Source organism: Cryptomeria japonica, chromosome 7 (assembly GCF_030272615.1).
Source record: "Cryptomeria japonica chromosome 7, Sugi_1.0, whole genome shotgun sequence".
NCBI lineage: Eukaryota > Viridiplantae > Streptophyta > Pinopsida > Cupressales > Cupressaceae > Cryptomeria > Cryptomeria japonica.
The window spans coordinates 148407547-148430279 of NC_081411.1; positions in this window are offsets into that span (position 1 = coordinate 148407547).

Below are 22733 nucleotides of genomic sequence, written 5' to 3' on the forward strand. Positions count from 1 at the left end.
TATTATATGACCATCTTTGCACCCAGTTAACCTCATCAATACTAACATTGCCATGAACATCAGTATACAAGGGAAAGCCTCATATAAACATCTTTGTTATTAGTATTCCTATTTCATCATCATCATCATCATCGTCATCGTCCTTGTCCTCGTCCTCGTCATCGTCATTGTCGTCGTCATCCTCATCGTCCTCATCGTCATCATCATTGCCATCGTCATTGTTATCATCATCATCATCATCGTCGTCGTCATCATCATCATCATCATCATCATCGTCATCGTCGTCGTCATCATAGTCTTCGTCCTTGTCCTCATCCTCATCCTCGTCCTCATCCTCGTCCTCGTGGTCGTGGTGGTCATCGTCATCATCATCATCATCATCATCATCATCATCATCATCATCATCATCGTCGTCGTCGCCATCGCCATCATTGACATCATCATCATCATCATCATCATCATCATCATCATCAACAACAACATCATCAACATCGCCAACATCGCCAACATCGCCATAATACCATAACTCCTTGGGTATAGACATCTAACTAAGAACATCTCTACAACACGGTATACAACTATTTCAACATGTAATGAGTGTAAACGTCACACACCAAGAAGGTGGACATCCATAGTACACAACATCTACAAACATCATCAATTTGACAACAATCTCCCAATATTTTGGTAATCACTATTATCAGACAATCCAGTTAAGGACTACATCAACTACATTACTGTCATTTGAAACAACATGTTGGATATTAACACCAAAAATGTGAACATGAAACATATGCTCTTTTCTCATCTGCAACAATCCTCTGCATAATACTTAACAAGAACATCAACCATCTACACACTCATCTAAATCCACCATATCAGTACTTGAGATATCAATCTATATTGTCCATTAGTCACAACAACCAACAATCATAGTATCATTTCCAACAAACAACTCATCATCAACTATCAACAACATGCATTCCATTAGCAACAACATCAATATGAACTTCCATCCTTAGTAACATCAACAATACAAGCCAACAACATCAGTAATGACATTAATGACAACACTACATTAAGGGTTGATATCAATGACAATAATTGCCAACAAAAGAGAGCAGGTGAGAGAGAGGGGGGGAGGGAGAGCACTTAGCTAGTGGTCTCTAGGTGGAGGGGTGGAGATTACTATGCCAAAAATGAGAAATAACTAAAACAAATGATATCCTAGACTACATGAAATCAAGTGACTTAGATTAAATAACAATTCTTTTCCCACATTTTTTTTTTTGAATAATATTAAATAGAAAAGAAAAGATGCATACCTTGTTTTTGTCTATAATATCTAAGTTACATTCTTTCTTTATGTAAACTTTGTGCCTTTAATGATGAATTCTTTTGTGCACCCTTATTTTGTCTTGTCCTTCTATTTTCCATCTCTTTTGTAAAATATGACTTGACAATTCCTCTCTCAAAGATTTTCTCCTCCAAAGTATATCGTGTAGAACAAAAGTGTGAATTTATCTTTCTATATATTGATTTAAAAAAAATGAAAAACCAATTTCCTATTTACATTAACTAGGAAATTAAAAAAAAAGGTCGATTAGGCCTTCAAACAAAGGTCAATCGTTAAAAAAAATTAATATTTTTCTTAATTGGGAGACCTTCATTCAAAGGTGGTCGTTAGCAATAATGTTTGCACCATGTTTGAGTCTCTAAGAAAAGACCCTAAATTTTCACTTTCTACCCTCCCCTTGGAACTTTATGCAGAGTTTTGGCTTTCAAATCTTGATTTGAAGGTCCAAAAGGAATCAACTTGACAAACCAGGTTATATGATCATAGTCCTTGAAACAAGATTTCCAACAAGCATAATTTTATTATTTTTGTTTTATTATGAATTTTTTAGTTTTATTGAGAATAGGTTTTTCATTGAGCATCAAGTTCTATGTTCTATACATGTGGAAAAATGTTTCGAAAAATCATCTATGCACTACATATTGATGTCCTTGTTCCAAATATTTATTTTTTAATTCTGATATAGTTATGTTGGATATCATAGACCCGTGCCTAAATTATAATTGGTTTGACTTCAAAACTTAATTAAAACAAAATTATTCCAAAAGTTATGAAACCAAATGCAATCACTAGATATTGGTGTTACCAATTTAAAGTGAATTTTTTTGGCATTTTTCCCTTTGTAGAAAAAAAGTTATGTGTGACATCATACACATCACTTAAAAATATTTTTTAATATTAAATAGTAGTTATCAAAGGAGATGAAAAAAAAAAGTTTTAATTCAATTTTTAAAAAAATTTAGGATCTAGAGAAAAAATCTCACAATCTACTAGTTCATATCATCTTTAAATTCCTAATGGTTTAGTTGCTACAAGCACCAAAAAGTGAATATTTAGTTCAAAAGGTTGATTTCAATGTCAAGTGTGGCCAAAAAGTGTAACCCACTATTGTGAGATCACCCCATTAAATTGTTATAAACAATAACTAGTGCATTAGAAGTGCTAGCAGGGTTTGGATTATATGACTAGAATGCCTAGCATTGGTAGTGTGGTTTTGCCCTTGCTAAATTTCTTGGAATGGGGACCTATGAGGCTAATTGGATTGATAAGGTGCTTGGTAATGTCTGTATATTTGAGCTTTATACTTTTTAAGATTCACCAACTCATTTCTAAAACTTTCAAGAAGGCATTTTACTTCTTGCAAGTCATTGGAACACCTTGAGGAAACTTGGATTTGAGTTGGTCTCTAATTAATTGATGTTGGTATATGTCCTAATGCGAGTATTAGAAATGGCATAAGGGGATATATTTCTAAAAATACATGAGAATAGAAGGTCTAGATGCAATTCTTACAACTCTAATAAGGCTATTCTTGGCCTTGATAGCTATCTAATATGTATCAAGAAGTGTTCTTTTACGCATACAATAAAACATGACTAAGATGCCACAATTCAATTCTCTCAAATAATTAAAAATAGAATAACAGGAGGGGGTCTTAATAGCTATGGAATTATATCCCATATCCTTCAAACATTGAAATTGAAATCAATTTTATGTTCATGTGGTGCTCTCTTGATTGTTGTGAATCACTTCACTAAAGACAAGTGGTCTAACTTATCCTCAAACTACTTGCACAAATGTTCTCCTAGTTGATCCAATGTGCTGAGAGAATTCAACCTCAAACTACTATACCATTGCAAAGTCTTGCACAATTGTTCTCCTAGTCATCTAGTATGTGAAATATTATATTCATATGTAAAATTCACTGAGATATACAACAAATATATATAATATGGTAACACATAATGAACTTTAATAGTTCAAACAATCCCACTGAACATGCCAAAAATTATTGTCATGTTGGAATGCACCCTATGGAGGATTTATGAACTTTATTCTCCTTCCAACTCACACAATAGAAAAACTCCTAGGCTATGGGTGACCTATAAGTACAAGTGAATCTCTAGAGAGGGTTAGCTCCACTAGTACATACCACCTATTTTACTATTGCTATAAGGAAAATGGATACAAACTATATATAAAACTAACCTTAAAACATGAGAAGGAGGTAATACTTAGTGGCTTACATACTTTCTTTAGTATGCACAATATGACTAAAAATGCCAATTGACAATGCACAACTCAAGTTACAACATATTTGCATAACTATTTCAAAAAGAGGTTTTGTGTTCATGATAATGTTCAAGAAGAATCACATTCACAGTTGACCTTTTAATCATAGAATTGTAAAAACAACACTTAATATGACCTATAAATGAGTAAGTACTATGTAAGGGTGAGAAAAAAAGACATATATCAAGGATTATGACAAGATCTAATCAATCATTTTAATAAAAAAGGGCATATTACATAGCATTTGGTAGGAAACATTGACTCTTTATTGATAAAAAATACATTATTTGGCAAAAAAAAAAAAAAAATTCTCAAAAAATTCCCCTAAAAAATACTTGATAATTCCTAATTACATATGAATTTTCTCAACAAATTTTATTCCCAAAAAAAACATAATTTTTTCTCCCATAAGTGTGCAGGAAAAATCAACTCAAAAACATGGGAAAAAGGACTAGTTGGGCACCTTGAAATAATTGAAGCTCACCTTGGAACCTACTAACCGCCTTAATGCATTGAAAAACATCTCATTATTTTTACCACTAAAGATGCTATTACAAGAGTCTTAATTTCTCTTTAATGCCTTAATAACTACTTGCAAGTGTATGAGACATGAATTGAATGATTTTGAACTAGAAAAGACTCCTTGTTCCATTGGATCAAACTATTTAATCCCTATAATATTCTTACAATTGCTTGAGATTAAACATTTCTTCTTCCTCATGTCACATGCATAAGATTTTATTCTCTTAACCTCTTAGTCTCTTGACCTTATGTTACATATCCCACACTTTATTAGCCATTGAGGCTTTCCCTTCTATCCTTCTTTTGTCATCTCTTTATCGGCTCTTGAAATTTTTAACTAGTTAGAGGTTGAGGGTTACTTGGGAACCCAAAACCTCATTAGAGATTCCTAAGGTTCTCGAAACCTCTAAACACTTTGACAGGCTCTTTCGTGTTGTTCTCTACTCTATCAATCTCATTTCTTGGCTCTTTCTTCTTTTTAAGACCTTTAAAATTTCCTCTTGTATTATAGGTTACTATGGAACCTTAGATGTTTCTCTTTCCTATCACCAACCTTTGGGGTTGGAAGAAGAACTAGGAACATTGTGAGTAGTTCTTGGGGTTTCGAGAACCATTGGACATTGATGTTCATTCCTAAAATAGTTGTTAGTGTTGAAGGTAGTTCGTAGAATTAGCAAAAGCTTTGACTTGTCATAATGTGGTCATTTTTCATCCAATTTTCCCCAAATTTGAAATGTGAATCACCAATTTGGGAACTTTACAAGGAAGATGATTAAGAAGAATTACATACACTTAGCTAAATTTTAGATATTTTTAATTTGGGGTAAATGAATAAGGGAAAACCATAAAAAAAGAACAACAAACCCAAATACCCATTAGTGATCTCTCAAATTTATTATCAACAATGGGAAAACAAGGGTGGCATTAAGTGTTAATAATAAGTAATATTGAATCTCATACAAATATAAATGTGATTAAAATTTTTGTTTTTGTGTAAGCCATATCAATGGGACTTATTATTAAAGAATATATATGTGTTCTATATCATTAGGGACATGAAATTTGTTGTTCCATTTTCTTAGTAGCAGTCTTATAGGTTATATTACAATAACTAATACAATAAGAGTTTACTATAGGATATTGAGGTTTAGACATACATCGGTCATGGGCATTAAAGAACTAACTATATTGATCTTATTTATATTTAAATCTAATTTGATTGATCTTTGTCTATTAAGAGTTCGTGTGATCAAAAGAATCCATATTTTCTATACAAATATAGTTATTATGTCTTACATGCCCCTTACACATGTCATTAATAATAGTCAAAGATGCACTAGTCATTATCCACTAAGTAAACCTATAACTCATTATCTTCTTACAATAATCATAAGAATAATGACATGTGACACAAAGTTCAAACTATTGAATATTAATATTTAAACCAAGTTGGGCCACCTTTCCAGTTTAAAAATTATATTTACAATAGTATAAAAGATTAAATAACCATATTTGATTTAGGTTTACAATATGTGTGACACCTAGTTCCCTAGCCCCAACAAAAGTAATATTTCTTTATATTTTTTTTTTAGCTTATTTGTTCATCATTCTTATCATTTAGGGTGTTTTTCGTATTTGTATTTTTCATAATAATTAATTAATATGGTATATATTCTAATATCTTGTGTTTACACTTAAATTTCATGTATGTTTTTATTTCTTGCAACTACACTCATTTGATGGATACTTTTAGAAATATGGTTCTCGTTGCACCAAAAGATCGACCTATTAATGTCCAATACAACCACTAGACATCAAATCCATAGGAGGCGGTCAAGCCATGTCACAAACCTAAGCACTGTGTTGCACAAAACAAGGAGACTGAGGGCTCACACCTTGAAACAATCCCCCTAGCACAAGCAAGGGGTTTTGAACCTATGACCCAAGCCTTGATACCACTTATTAGAAGTACGATATCTGTTGCGTCAAAATATTGATCTATTAATGTTTGATACAACCACTAGACTTATAGAATCCACATGAGACAGTTAAGCCATGTCACAAACTTAAGGAATGTGCTACAAAACACAAGGATACCAAGTGCACACCTTGCAATAGATACAACCACTCGAAGGGGGATATATTCTATCCATAACATTCATATATCAAAATTGTAAATATTTATAATTTTTTGGATATAAAGACATGTCACTATGTGTAGATAAATCAATATATTGGCTACTATGACAAGGTAGTGTCCAATATACCATGTCATCCCATTGTCATTGTGCTAGGCAAAGTACAACCAGCTTTCATTTTTTAAATTTTAATCTCTCTTTCATGATAATTGTTAGTAATTTTAGCTTATAGTTACTCATTTTTATTTGTAGAACATAAGCTACTCATTGCACTTGTTTTCTTTACTTTGAAGGTTTTTTGTTAGCACACATGCAGAAGTTGACAATACTAAATAAGATATAGAGAGGTCCATTGCTATGTATAGACCTCAATAGATTTTATTACTAAATATTTAATTTACATGCATGTTTGTGAGTGCTCATTTATTGTAAACTACATGCTTATCTTACAAATTACATGCACATCAAAGTGGGAGAAAAAGAAAAATTTGCACACACATGCTAATTCCTATATAATTTTGGGCCTCTTTTGAGATAATGACTTAATATAAACACATACTAAAAAATAAAAAAATATTTTGTAAAGTTCATTACATTCCTGAATCATTCACCCATCCCAATTTACATGCATTCTCTTGCATTTGTCCATAATATCAATAGAAATTCTCGTACATTTAACATTTATTGTGCCTATTATTACCCATTGTGCCTTGACATTCATTCCCCAACTTAATCGTACTACTTTCTCATCCTCTATAAATTTTGGAAGTAGAAGATTAATCTCATTTGAGTGGATTTGGCCACTCAAAGTTTTAAATTTTAAATTTTAAAATTTGCTAATGTCAACCCATTTATTTGTTGTGTTCAATAGACTTTGAATATTTTTTTCATGATGTATTATTGTGTAGGGGTATTTAAAGTCGTTCAATATGCATTCATTTATCATATGATAGTGAGGGCTTTATTTGATTGCCATGTGTACATCATTCCAAGAATACTTCAATAGGTTCACTAAAATGATACTAAATCTACATCATCATTCTAGAGCACAAGTACATGATTGAATATTATTATCCTCGATTAATGCACTAGTTTAATTAGATTATGTTTTTTGATGGAGGATTTTGCATCCATAAAATCATTTTAGGTATCCAATACAAGAGCACGAGCCTTAGGCTGAAGCCTCTTAGGTTAAGAGCCAAGGACTGAGAGGTATACATTCCATTAAATCAACTTATAGCATGATCTTGACCTCATCCCGTACGATGTTGGAGCCTTGCACTCAACAAGACTTGATCACTGGTGGGCACATTTAGAACCATTCAACTCTACTAATAGACTAAGGGCTTATTGACAAAGTAAATATTTTACAAGACTGACAAAGGGAAAATTGACCCTATTTATTAGGTATCCTCCTAAAGTCATTTTTCACGCTGATAAGCCCTTACTAACCAATAAGGCACATGTAGACACCTAATTCTAGTCAGACCATTACTTTTCATCGTGTGTCCTAGGATAATAATAAATTAATTATTTTCCCATTCTAATATTTCCTCTCAATAATTAAATAAATTCAATTTATTTGATTAACTAATTATTAAATATGAATAATTTATTAATTTTCATATTTATAATATCATATGCAAATAATTAATAGCTTTTATTTATTAATTATCCCATATTTATCTTTTCAACCTACTAATCTGGAAAAATATGAGGATAATCAATTTATCTATTTATTAAATCCCCATATTATCTTCCTCGGTTTGATTCTAGATTTCTTCCGCTTTTTCTTTGTCTCCTAATGGAAACTTTGCTATGTGTTTGATCCTAGCCATTGATTCTTCCTGCCTTCAGATTAATTTTGTCTGTTTATTCAAAATCCTCGTTTCTATAAATTGAGCTCTCATTTCTCATTTTCGACAAACTATGCTTTGAGTAATCTTAAATTGTCGCTTTGAAATCGCTTTCTTTCAATTATCTCACTTGCTATTCACTTGAATTTGTAGGTGACACTCACACAATTTGAAGGTGAAAGAAGAACAATGGAGGATCTATGAAGAAGATTCATGTGCTCTGGTTTGTGTTTATTTTAAATCTTGTTTTCATTTCCTCTTTGAATGTATTAGGATCTTTTTCATTGCAATTTAGCTTTCATGATTAGCTAATTTAATTTCTTTTATGTTTTATTCCATTTTCCTAGTTACATTTTCTGGTGAACCTAACATGAACTAACAATCATGCTAACATTTATGATGTTTTTTTTATGAGTTCTTGATTGTATGCATGAACTAGGAGATAGATTTTGACATTGTTTTGTGCAAGTTTTGAAGTGTTTTGTGTCTATGATCATAGTTTTGAGCCCAAATCTGCATTTCAATTTAGTCTAATTAGGAGGTTTAATTCACTAGTTTGGACTAATTCTTTTCATTTAGGACATTTGATTTTCATTTTGGTTAAAATTAACAAAAAAATGCATCTCCTTTCATTACATGGGTTAAAATTTAATACAATCTGCATTTTCACTCATCTGGTTTAAAAACAACCCACAATCTGTATTTTCAATTGCAGTTGTTTAGTTTAAATTTCAATCAATCTTGGATTAAATAGGGGATCAAATTAACCGCAAACTTCAGTTTTATTTTACAAATTGGTTAAAATGAACCCCATAGCTTTTTTTTAGTTGCATACTATTTTTTTAGTTGCGTATTAGCTTTTTTTTTCAATTGCATGTCATTTTTTTTAAAAGTTGCATGTGAGCCTTTTTTTTTGCATGTTAGCTTCATTAGCTTTTTGCATGTTAGATTTTTTTAGCTTTTTTTTTAATTGCATGTTAGGTTTTTTGAGTTTCATGCCATTTTTGTTAAATTGGATGTGAGCTTTTCAAGTTACATGTCATTTATTTTAAGTTATATGTTAGCTTTTTTAGCTTTTTTGTTGCATGTGTTTTTATTTTTTTGGCAAGGTGGCAATGCCACTTGATATATTTTATTAATAATATATAATTTTTACAATATATTTAAAAACTGGTTCAAACTGAGCTCCCAACAAAAAGAACCATCAAGAAAAACTCTGGTCATTGCTCATCAACGTGACTATAGAAGAGAAGTAGTGAACAATCCTCTAGCCGAAGCTAGTTACAATATAGAGATCAGCAAAGGAGCATGGAGACTCATTTACAAATAGGAGCATGGAAGCTCATTTTACAGAATAGGAGCATGCAAGCTTATTTACAAAATAAGGACATGAAAAAGAAATAACATAGGGTACCCAGTGAATGAAGAAGAGAGCTCCAAAAAGAAAGAGGACATCAAAGGACAGATCCATCTTCATGCGATATCTTGAAGGCCTTGCAACAAAGAACTCCTACAACCAAAATTGACATGCCCCTGCACCAAAAAACACATGCAACCAAAAAATATATATACTTCAGAACACAGAGAATTTACAAGAAACACAAGGGTCCAAAACATGACAGATACCAACGACATGAGATCTATGGTCCGCCATTATAGACAAATGCCAAAGGAGAAGAGGTGAATGCAGAAATGCTAGAAAGAAATGAAGCCCAAAATTTTTATGTTGTAAATGAAAAGAAAGAGGAGATATATCATAAAAAATCTGACAAACCAAAAGAAGTGGTGTACAGAGATAATCATGAAAACAACGCCATTCCAAACTTTAAATGGCATATGAAGGATGAATTCCCAATATGAAAATAAATATCTCCATATTTCGCACCAGAAGAGAGTACCAAACACACGAACAACATCAATAACAACCAACTCATCATTAATGAATGCCAAGTGATGATCGAGTAAAGCAAAGTACCTCAAATCAAAACCAAATGGAATTATGAAAAGGAATACCTCACCAAGAGAAGAGAATATCAACTCATATAAACAAGCAATCATATAATAAGAAAGATTAAATACTCAACTCTCTATAGGCTATACGTAATAGGTTTGAGAAGCACATCAAATCACACCCCAATCGAGAGGAATCAATAACAGTTTTGTCAGAACCCATATTAGCGAGGCAATCAACCAATGCATTACCTTATAATAAACATGTGAGATGATGAGGTGCTCAAACGTATCAAGAAGAGTCCATATTTGTTCAAGAATATACCAAAAATGCCAATTATCAGATTTTCTTGCCGTGCAATCGTTAATGACAATAGCCGAATCACCTTCAATATGAAGGTATTTGAAATTCAAATCCTTAGCCATAACAAGACCTTCTAAAAGAGCACAAGCCTCGGCCATATTATTTGTGCCAGAAGAAATTGGCATGGCTTTTAATGCTAATAAAGAACCCAAATGATCATGAAAAACTATCCCTATTCCTAAATCAGTGGGATTTCCACGGGAGGATCCATCAAAATTAAATTTACAAAAAGGGGCACTAGGAGGATGCCATTTTATGGAATTTCTATCTACAGGTGTTTTTCAAATCCTTGGAAAGGCAGGTGATATAGGAATAATGATACTTTTCCAAGAAGAAATCATAAAATTGTCCTAGGAAGAGAACTCTGGATTCATATTAAAATATTTTTGAACATGAGCATTAACTTGCTCAATAATACTTCTTTCCAAAACTGCAAGAACAATAGATAAATCTGACGAGTCACATCTAAAAATGTGCTTGTTTCTTTCCCACCAAATGGCCCATATGACTGAAGATGGAATTATAAACCACAAACAAGGAAATAGAGAAGATGAATACAAAAATGACCAAGATTGAAACATGTCCCATAAAGATAAAGGCAAAGGGAATGAAAGAGATAAATTTTGGAGGACATAATGTTAACAACTACTCGCAAACTCACAATGAAGAAAAAGATGATTGACATCTTCAAGAGCTTTACCACATAAGACACAAGAAAAGGAGGCTGCAATATTAAATTTAACTAAACGATCACTAGTCAAAATTCTATTTTACAGTGCGAGCCAGGAAAAAACACCAGCTTTTGGTAATACTGAATTATTCCAACAAAACAAAAAGGCATGATGAGAAGCATTTTGATTGGCCATTTGTTGAGTAGCCAAATATCCTTCTTTAACAGAGTAGTTTACCGATTTAGAAGGGCACCAAATAAGTTGATCTTTGATGTTAGAAAGGAAAGCCACTCGGTCTTGCAAAAGAGATTTAAAATTTGAATTTCCTGCAAGGACAATGGAAGAGTAGAGGGATCCTTCCATGAGACCTTGTGAGAAAACAAATCAACACTATCTACATAATCAACCAATCTAACTCCCCATGATTGAGAAAGAACAACTAAAAAAAAGCAAGAGAATCATGCTGCGAAAGAGGGGGAAAGCCATTCTAGGAGACTTTCCAAAAAAGAATATCCTCCCCCGAATGGACCTGCCAGGAGAGAAAATTAGAGACCACTTCCCTACATGAGATCATAAAGTTCCAAATAGCACACCCTTGTGGAGGATTAGAAATTGTGAAGATCCTAGTAGGATTCTGGGAATCCAAATACTTATCCTGCATAATTTGGCACCACAAAGATTGGGGCTTAGTATACATAAACCAAACTAGTTTGCCCCCGAAAGCCCTATTTCTTTTAGATAAGTGTTGAATCCCAGTACCACCAACTTGCTTGGAAAGAGACATCTTGGTCAAAGAAATTAGTGGAATCTTTTTATCTTCTGTCATGTTATTTTTTGTTGCATGTTAGCTTTTTGAGTTGCATGGCATTTTTTTAAAATTGCATCTCAATTTTTTAAATTGCATGTCATTTATTTTAAGTTGTATGTTACTTTTTTTAGCTTTTTTGTTACATGTTAGCTGTTTTAGTCGCATGTCATTTTTACGTCGAGAGGCATATTAGGCTCATAGACAGATGTAAGATTCTTTGTCAATAAAAATAAAACTCATTTAAGTTGACGCTCATTTAGTCGTCAATCAATTATTTATATTAGGAAACTTTCCATTTTAATGTGAGATGGATGTTTTCCTTTACAACTTTTGGATTTGGATTTTTATTTTCATAATTCATTTCTCTTATTTGGTCATTACAATTTTTTTTATATATAGCACATTGTAAATCAATATATTGTCTAATTTTTTTTCTAGGTAAAATCGATCATGAAGGAGGTTTTGGTTTCATATATGAAGATATGATAGTTTTGAGACATGGAATTCAAATTTAAGAATAGAAAAAATAAATTATATCTGGCATTGCGTGAACATCATCAAGATTTGGTGGCTTCTCCTCCAACTCTCCTTAGGATATTTTTGACCTTGAACAAATCAAAGAATTCCATCCATGATGGTAACATTTCTCTTCTTTTACTCATTTCATGGCCAATGTTTTTTCAAGTAACATTTTTTATTGGCCTATAGATTGGTCACATTTTGTAAGGAAAGGCCACATCGGAGTGAAGAAAATTAGTCATGTTAAGTTTTATTTTGAGAAATTGTCCTTCATTGAATACTTTAATAGTAAATATTTTATATTGCTTTGAATATTTTACTATGATAGAGTAAAAAATGAAAGAATTAGTAGATTTGAAATGGGCATGTGAAGAGGTAGAAATAAAAGTGGCGAATTACTCTTAAAGCAAAATTTTGTAAATTTTGTTTATTTTAATTTAAAAGACTACTTTTTAATTGTGGTTTTAGAATACTTACAAATCTATTATATTTTGATATTTGAATAGGAAATAGATCAATAAATAGTATGATTAATGAACATGTTAATTAATTAAACTTAAATAGTTATGCATACATTTATCTTGATTAATTGAATTGCACACAAGACCTTCCTCCATCTGCCATTATGCAAATTGTAGCTACAACACTTGCAACCAAAACATAGATTTGGTTTGCACATCAATAGGCAACCTTTGTTGTTATTGTATTAAATAAAAAGCAATGTCTTTAACATTTAGTGATCAATGACTATTGAGGCTGGACAAATAATATTAATAATTGTAGTCTAGAAAGGATTTTTTTCCAAAGAAGTGGGTTCAATTTTGGTGAAATACTGATATTTGGAATAAATTTTACTTATATTATCTTTAATTTTTAAATATATAGAAAATATATATTTAAGTCAATTTTAAATTTTATTTCTGATGGCTACCTTTAATAACTTTCTATAAAGGAAATCATTTTTTCATTTATAGCTTTCTAAAAAAGATTTTTTTTTATTCTTAAAATAAATCAAATTTTTAGGGAGTACATATTAGTTATTTATTTATTGTATTATTCAATTTATAGAAATTGTATTAAAAAATAATTTTTAATTGATTTTGTTGAACTACAAAATTAGTATTTAAGTTAATAGTGACATGCATAGAGATATCATCTTTAATTTTAAATTTTTTTTTTAAAATACATCTTTAATTAAATTGCTATCTTTAATAAATATCTTTAAAGAAAATTGCTTTCTCTTTAAAAGAAAATATATTTTCATTGACTACACATTAGTTAATTATTCATTATACTATTCAATTAATAGAAATTGTCTTTGAAAAAATGACTTTGCTCAACTTCAAAATTATACTATCTAATTTAATTGGGACATGCATAGAGATATTAGCTTTAATTTTAAATATTTTGAAAAAAAAATTATCTTAAATTTAAATTTTATTTTTGATGGATATCTTTAATAACTTTCTAAATCATTTTTTCTTTAAATGAAAAGAAAAAAATCATTAAGTACAATTTAGTTAGTTATTCATTATATTATTCAATTAATAAAAATTTCTATAAAAATAGATTGTTAATTGATTTTTTTGAACTTTGAGATTATACTATCTAATTTAATTAGCACATGTATAGAGATATTATCTTTAATTTTAGATATTTTTAAAAAATATATTTTTAATTCAGTTTTAAATTTTATGGTTGATGGCTACCTTTAGTAAGTTTCTATGGAGGAAACTATTTTCTTTTAAAAAGAAAATAAATGTTCATTGAGTACACATTAGTGAGTTATACTACCTCAATCAATTTTATTATAAAGGAAAATAGAAAATCATTTTATACACATAAGTTAGTTATTAATTATACTATTCAATTAACGTAAATTGTTTAAAAAATAGATTAACTAAGTTTTTTTAACTTAAAAAAATGCTATCTAATTTACTTGGGACATGCATAACTAGCAATTGTAGGGGGAGTGCCTACAACAGGAGGCCGATAGGTCCGATTGTAAAGGAATTGTAAAATTACAAGAACCTTTTTTGTTCGGCATTATAATTAGAGAATACAATAAAATTGAAATTGAATATTTTTTGTAATATATAGTAAATAGTATTGGCACTGTATAAAACCCAACCAATGGTTATAGTTGTTCCCAAAATACAAAGTTGTCCACCCACCATCCCCCATGCTACTGAATGCAGCATGATGTACAGAAAGAAATTACCATGAAGAGTATTTTTTACAACAGAATTAAAGCACCATAAAGAGTACTTGTTCTAAATGGTTTGTATTGTAGGTTGTATTAATCCCAACCAATAGTATTTGTTGCACCTAGAAAATTTTTGTTATCCACCCTACATCCTCCATGCTAGTAACGGTAGCATGTTATACAACCTTTTGTTGAAATGCATCTGATTTATATCATCTAAAACCTGTGAGGAATAAATTGTATGAGTACTTCAAATTGGAGGAAATGAATAAACAAGCACTAATAAAATAGAAAAGCATTTACCTTGCAGAGAAAAAGGGTTTGTATTGTAGACTGAGTAAAAGGCTTGACGATGAGGAAGTGGCAAAGCATAGAAAATCCTACCAATATGCAACAACCCTGCAATTTAATGGCATTATGTAATAGTGACTTGACGATGAGGAAGTGGCAAAGCATAGAAAATCCTAGCAATATGCAACAACCCTGCAATTTAATGACATTATGTAACAGTGACAATGAAAGATGTTGAAAAGAATAAGGTCTGATGAACTGCAATATAATCTCATTAAAATAGAAAGTAGTTTAGTTTGCAAATAATAAAAAAAAGGACACATACCTTGAAAGTAATGAAATTAGTTTGTTGGAAGGTGATCTCCAGTGAAAGGTGAAATCTAAAAGTAGGGCCAACCGGGAAATGTTAATGCATCATAATGAGAGAATGTAATTAAAGTTAAATTGAGTAATTTTATTGATATATAGTATATAGTATTGGCACTGTAGAAAACCCAGTCAATGTTTATAGTTGTAGACATGTATATCCATATGATGTATATCATCTTAAACTTGTGAAAAATAAATTGTATTAGGAAATTGTGATTGTATGAAGATTTTCTTGTGAGTAATAAAGTGTATTATGAAATTACAAATGTATTCAACAGGTGTAAAATATTAATGATTGTAATTGGACGTACTTACAGTTTTTACTGTTGTTGTATTTGGTTAATGTGCTTGTTTTGTTTTGTAGGTTGCTTTGTTGGCTACCATTTGATACCTGTGATAAATAACATTGTATCAGAAAATAATTTTGTTAAATATTAGAATAAGTATATTTGCAAGGCAGTTAAATAGTTGAAATAACAGTGGACGATAGAGGTGTACGTGCTCTTGCAAATTTTTTACATCTAAAAGCCTCATTCAATTTTACATTTGATGTTGATCCTACAAAGTGTGAATATTGTAATGCTTTGAAACAATTGATAGAAAATATCCAGTATGTAAAATTGCAATGAAGTTGTGGTTTGAGTGCCTGATTATGTTTGTTTTGCAAGTAATTTTCTTTCATGGTGTGGGAAAGCTTTAGCAAACGATCCTCTTCCTTTTTCCTTAGAATTGGTGATGGAACACCTTGCAACCTTGAGTACCTTTCATAGGTGAAAGTTGGGTGAATCCGTAGGTGGTTGATTAATTTCACTCTAGAAAGCGCAGTAAATGTAAGGCCTTGTTTCTCTATTTTCCTGATGTCAACTGTTGCAAAGTCTAGTGTCAGACCCTGTGATTTGTGAATAGTAATACCCCATGCCATTGCTAATGGAATTTGTGTGTGGTTTCCTCTAGTAATTGGTGATATGTGAACATGCTTTGGATTTGTTGGATCCCATGATGGGCCAGTATAATGTTGGAAGAGAACCACCACATATTTTGGTAGATCGGGTGGTTTAGAACCTACATCATAGACAATTATTTTGATTTGACCCAAAGTACCATTGACAAGGCTAACTTCTATCCATAAATTTGCAATAAGCATTAGTTCCTGGTCTATAGAAAGAAGGATTTCAAATGATAGTTGTTCTTCTTAGTGTATTTGTTTATCTTTTTGATGTGCAATGATTGTTGTTGCGTGTGCAATGGGTGAGTCCAATTGTTTCAACATTTTAATGTTGTGTGTGCTTGACGCTACATTTATTGCAAACAAATGCTTCTATTGGTTGAAGTGGTTGTTCTGATCAAGAGTCAAAGCATGTGTTGATCGCATCTATAGGATTTCCTAGTCTATTTGCAATGGTGTTGTGTTGCGTATATTAAGCAATATTTCACGGAATTGCATCTATGAAGAGCTTGTACCTTGTTGTCGAAACGAAACATCCAAGGTGACAACATTATTGAATGTGTGCCATAGAGCCAATGCTGTTGAGTGGGATGCATATAATGGTTTATCCATAACTGGGGGAAGTTGTGCAAGATCACCAACCAAGATGATTGAGACGACTGCAAATGATTCATGTTGTTTGGTGGGAAAAGCTTCTCGCAATCTCTTATCAATCTTTATTAGTAATTGAGGGCCAACAAAGCTCATTTCATCTATCAAAATGTAATGTAAATGTTTGCATTTATCTTGAAACATTAATAGTGAATGGCTTGTTAAGGGTTTGTATTCTTGAATAGGTATATGGAGGGCAACATGGATTGTGGTAGCTTGGATATTATACACGGAAACACCTGTTGGTGCTAGTACAAGCAATGGGTATTGTCCAGGATCTAAATGGGAATTTAACTGTCTACATATACAGTCGATAAGAAATGACTTTCCAGTACCTGCTATCCCTTGAATAATTAAACGTAATGGTGAGGAATTCAAATTTTGTGCAGCATGGTTTTTTATAATATCAAGTGCAGTAATTTGGTTTGCTGCAAGCTCATAGTTAGCAAGTGTATTTGAATGTAGGTTGGCAAGGGTGTGAGGTGATTGGCTTTTCTCTGCTGAAATGAATTGAGATGCTTTTGTATGGAGCATTTCATTAGGTATGGAAGTACTCTAATTAAAATTAAGATCAAAATCACATTTGCCAAGAATTTGAAGAGTAGCAACGTCAAAGTTGTTTGATGCTCCCATATGTGACAAGAACTCCCATTTGTAGAGATCTTGATCAGTAGATTGTGGAATGTCTTGTGATTGCTGGTCTTCGCTATTTTCTATGGTCATGTGTTCTTCAATTCCATTTACATGCTAGGGAATGTAATGCGTACTCTAAAGATGTTTTCAATTTATTATAATTTCATCAGTTGAGGTACCTATGTGTAGAGGGATGTTACGAAATGGTTTGTACAAAAGCAATTCACTCCAAAAGAAACTTTCAAAAGTGGAGTCATCTTCTGAAGGTAAAGATTTGTAATGTGGGTACATGTTTATAATTGATGGTAACTTTCTTCTCATCCATTTACATGATTTGCATTGTTCAGAGTAAGTATATTGTTGAGCTGAATGGAGAAAAGTTAGGTTTGCTAACTGGGTATATGCATGAAGTTGTGGTACCAAAAAGGTGCCACACTTCAAAAAAAAATAATTTAGCCCATAAGGTGCACACACTATAGGGCGCACGCCCTATAGTGCACACACCTTATAAGGTGTGCGCCTTATAAGGCGTATGTGCATTATAAGCAGCAAAAAAACCTTGCTCCACATTTTTGCATTCCAAACCCACATTTTGGCATTTTTGGGTGCTATTTTATTGCGCTCGCCCTTTGTAAAAGCTTGAAATTGGGCACTAAGTTGTCCATCTCTCATCAAAATGCCACCACGCCATCAAAGAGCTCGAAGAGGTATGTATTTTTATTTTCTTATTGTCACTTTTTTTTATTAATTTGAAGATTAAACTAGGTTTATTGATTTAAATTTATTTTCATTACTAGAAAATGAGATTAGACAAGAAAATATTGAAAACACTCAGTCACCTCCTCATGAAGACCATATTGAACAAGAAGTACATCAAGAACCTCCTACAATCCCTAGACACCCCATAGGTACACAAGAAAACCTATTAGGTCAAATAGAAAATAGCCAAAAAGAGCTTGAAGGTTTAATCACAAGGCTAAAAGATCCCATTGGAACAAACTCCCATAGGACAAACCTTGCCAGTTCTTTGCAATCTATTGTATCTCACATACAATCTGTGAGTGGGCAAATAAATTTTTGGTCCTGTAAGAAGGAAGAACAAAAGCAATTTTATGCTGACAAATTATCATATGCGGTAGTGAAGAAAAAGAAAATTAATAAATTTGACTTGTGTGCTCTTTTTACGGACCCCTGAACGAATCAACCTTTACACCCTGGATGTAGGAGATTCCCTATTCATTGGTGTCATCATGAAGGGATTAAGAACAATTTTTGGGATAGGTGGTGGATGGTATTTGATCAGCCCCCATACAATAATCATGAGGTACCCCAATACTTTTTGAGAAAACTGTACTGTGAGTTTGTCCTTAATGAGATCCCAAACTATTTTAATTTTCTAGATTTCCAAGGTAGAGGTGGGGGTTCCTCGCATGATAGAGAGGGTACATAGCATGATCCAAATCTCCCACCAAGACCCTTGGCCAGACCTATGGTGGAGCATGTTATTATTCCTTCCATTGTGAAGGAGAGTATTGAGGGCAAAACTCTAGACTCGATTAGCTCACTCACTCAGACCCTTATATAGTATGCTAGTCCTCTAGTAGAGGGTGATGCAAGTGATGATGTTGATTCTTCTAGGCATCGAGTTCCAGCTCATTTTTGTCAATCTTGTGGTTCTCTTTGCACTTATGATCCTAATAGTTGTGAGAATGCATGTGCACGAGCAGAGTTTGCTATAGAGAACATTGTCATGATAGAATCCTTGCTGAACGAAACATTTGGCATTGATACCCGGGTGAATTTCATTAAAAGTTCATTTCATTCTTTTAATTAAATCTTATATGTAAATTTGAGAATATATCTAAATTAGTAAATTATTATGATAAAAAATCAGGGTCAAAGTGTTCACAATACTAGCAACATTCCTACAGCAACCTTTTTCACTACTTTGTCGACTCCACGAGTATACAACGAGTGAAAAAATATAATTATTATATGTAGATAGTTGAACCTTATGTGAATGATTTTCTAATTACTCATTTTGGATGTCACATAGTTTGATGCTAGAGCTTCAACATCAACTCCTCGTAGTGTATTTCATCGACAATCTTTCACCCAGGTAAACAATTTATCTTTAATGTTGTTATTAAACAATATAGATAGTTTTGGCAATTAATCAATATACATTGTTTAATTTTTAGATGTTGAATTCAGAGACTCCTCCTTCTGTCCACGCGTCAATGGAGTGCAGTGTTGCTGCAGCAGTAGCAAGATCAACTGCTTTAACAGAAGTATGAGACATATTTGTAAATTTAGTAAATTTAGCACTACATTTGTTATCTTAATAATATGTTATTGAAAATTTTAATGACACTTGTATTTAGTTTAATTTATATTGTGATGCTTACAGGAGGGGCTTGTCACTCCAGATCATGAATGTGCACCTGTTGTGGATGAACATCATGATTATTTGTATGCAGTAAGTGACTATTCTATTATATGTCATTCTAAAATTCAATTTTTGTATATGCTAACATCATTCTTTTCATTGTATCAGGTGGAGTTACAAAAAAGTCTAGAGAGGAGGTCGAGTGGACGTACTAGAAAGACACTTGCATCATATACATCTCCATCCCCTTGACAGGCAAAGATATCTCATGATCTATTTCCTTCCCCTAGAGGGAAATGAATAGAATAGAGTCCTATGTTGTATGCCTATATGGCAATTTTGAACATATGTTTTGTATTATGAATATGTGACATTCTATCACCATATGGCTTTTGGCAAGCTCCTATTTGACTTTATTGGATACCATGTTGTATGCCTATATGGAAAATTCAAACATATGTTTTATATTACGAATATGTGACATTCTATGTCCATATGGCTTTTGGCAAGCCCCTATTTGACTTTATTGGATATCATGTTGTATGCCTTTATACCAATTTTGAACATATGTTTTGTTTTATGAATATGTGAAATTCTAAGTCCATATGGCTTTTGGCAAGCCTATTTGTTTGTATTGGATATATTTGATAGTTTTAACGATATACAATGTTGCATGGATTTGTAGCTTTTTGGTTAATGCAAATCATTTATCATGGTTATCCATAATTGCAATACAAATGATTAGATGAATAATTGCACAAAGTTTATTATTACTTAAGCTTTGAACCTAAATATGTGTTTGTAATCCAAGACACAAGCCACCCCGACGCGTACGAGCTAACGGTTCGGTGCTGCAACACGACCTCGCATGATCAAACAGATCGTTCTTATGATTAATGGGCACAGAGAAACGCGATGCCGAATATTGACAACTTTGAGCAATTTGAGCACTTGGGCAATTTGGCTGCTAGAGTGTGGCCCGCAATGATCGAGCGAGTTGGAGAGAAAAAAGAAGGCATTCCTAGCGTAAACCCATCCACCCTGACACGTACGAGCTGACGGTTTGGTACCACGATGAGTGGATTGAAAGATGGGGCATTGTGCAACATTTCATTGAACTCATCTGTCGCTTTTTGTTGTGACCGAGAAAGAGTCACCATGAGCAATTGGATCTGAGTCTACCCAAATTGAGAGAGGCTTTTTTAGAGTGCCATAACATGACCCCGTAGGATCAGACGGATCATTCTTTTGATTAATGGGCATCGAGAAATGTGATGTCGAATATTGACAACTTTGAGCATTTTGAGCACTTGGGCGATTTGGCTGCTAGGGTGTGGCCCGCAATGATCGAGTGAGTTGGAGAGAAAAAAGAAGGAATTTATAGCATAAACCCGACCACCCCAATGTGTACGAGCTGACGGTTCAGTGCCGTGATGAGCGGATTGAAAGATGGGGCATTGTGCAACTTTTCATGGAACTCATCTGACGCTTTTTGTCGTGATCGAGAAAGAGTCGCCACGAGCAACGCGATCCGAAACTACCCAAACTGAGAGAGGATATTTTACAGTACCATAACACGACCCCCTAGGATTAGATGGATCGTTCTTATGATTAACGGGCACAGAGAAACGCAATGCCGAATATTGACAACTTTGAGCAATTTGAGCACTTGGGCGATTTGGCTGCTAGGGTGTGGCCCGCAATGATCGGGCGAGTTGCAAAGCAAAAAGAAGGCATTCCTAGCATAAACATGGCCACCCTGATGTGTACAAGTTGACGGTTTGGTGCCGCGATGAGCAGATTGAAAGATGGGGCATTGTGCAACTTTTCATTGAACTCATCTGTCGCTTTTTGTCGCAACCGAGAAAGAGTCACCACGAGCAACTGGATCTAAGTCTACCCAAACCAAGAGAGGCTTTTTTAGAGTACCATAACACAACTCTGTAGGATTGGACAGATCATTCTTATGATTAATGGGCATGGATAAACGTCATGCCGAATATTGACAACTTTGAGCATTTTGAGTACTTGGGCGATTTGGCTGCTAGGGTGTGGCCTGCAGTGATCGGGTCAGTTGGAGAGAAAAAAGAAGGCATTCCAAGTGTAAAATCAGCCACCTTGATGCGTACAAGCTGATGGTTTGGTGCTGGGATGAGCGGATTGAAAGATGGGGCATTGTGTAACTTTTCATTGAACTCATCTGTCACTTTTTGTTGTGACTGAGAAAGAGTCACCACGAGCAACTAGATCTGAGTCTACCCAAACCAAGAGAGGTTTTCTTAGAGTGCCATAACATGACCTCGTAGGATCAGAAGGATCATACTTATGATTAACAGGCACAGAGAAACGTGATGCCGAATATTGACAACTTTGAGCATTTTGAGCGCTTGGGCGATTTGGCTGCTAGGGTGTGGCCCAAAATGATCGGGCGAGTTGGAGAGCAAAAAAAATGCATTCCTAGCATAAACCCAACTACCCCGATGTGTACGAGCTAACGGTTCGGTGCTGCGACGAGCGGATTGAAAGATGGGGCATTGTGCAACTTTTCATTGAACTCATCTGACACTTTTTGTCGTGACCGAGAAAGAGTCGCCATGAGCAACTGGATCTGAGTCTACCCAAACTAAGAGAGAATTTTTTACAGTGCCATAACAAAACCCCGTAGGATCAGACATATCATTCTTATGATTAATAGGCACGAAGAAACGCAATGCCGAATATTGACAACTTTGAGCAATTTGAGCACTTGGGCGATTTGGCTGCTAGCATGT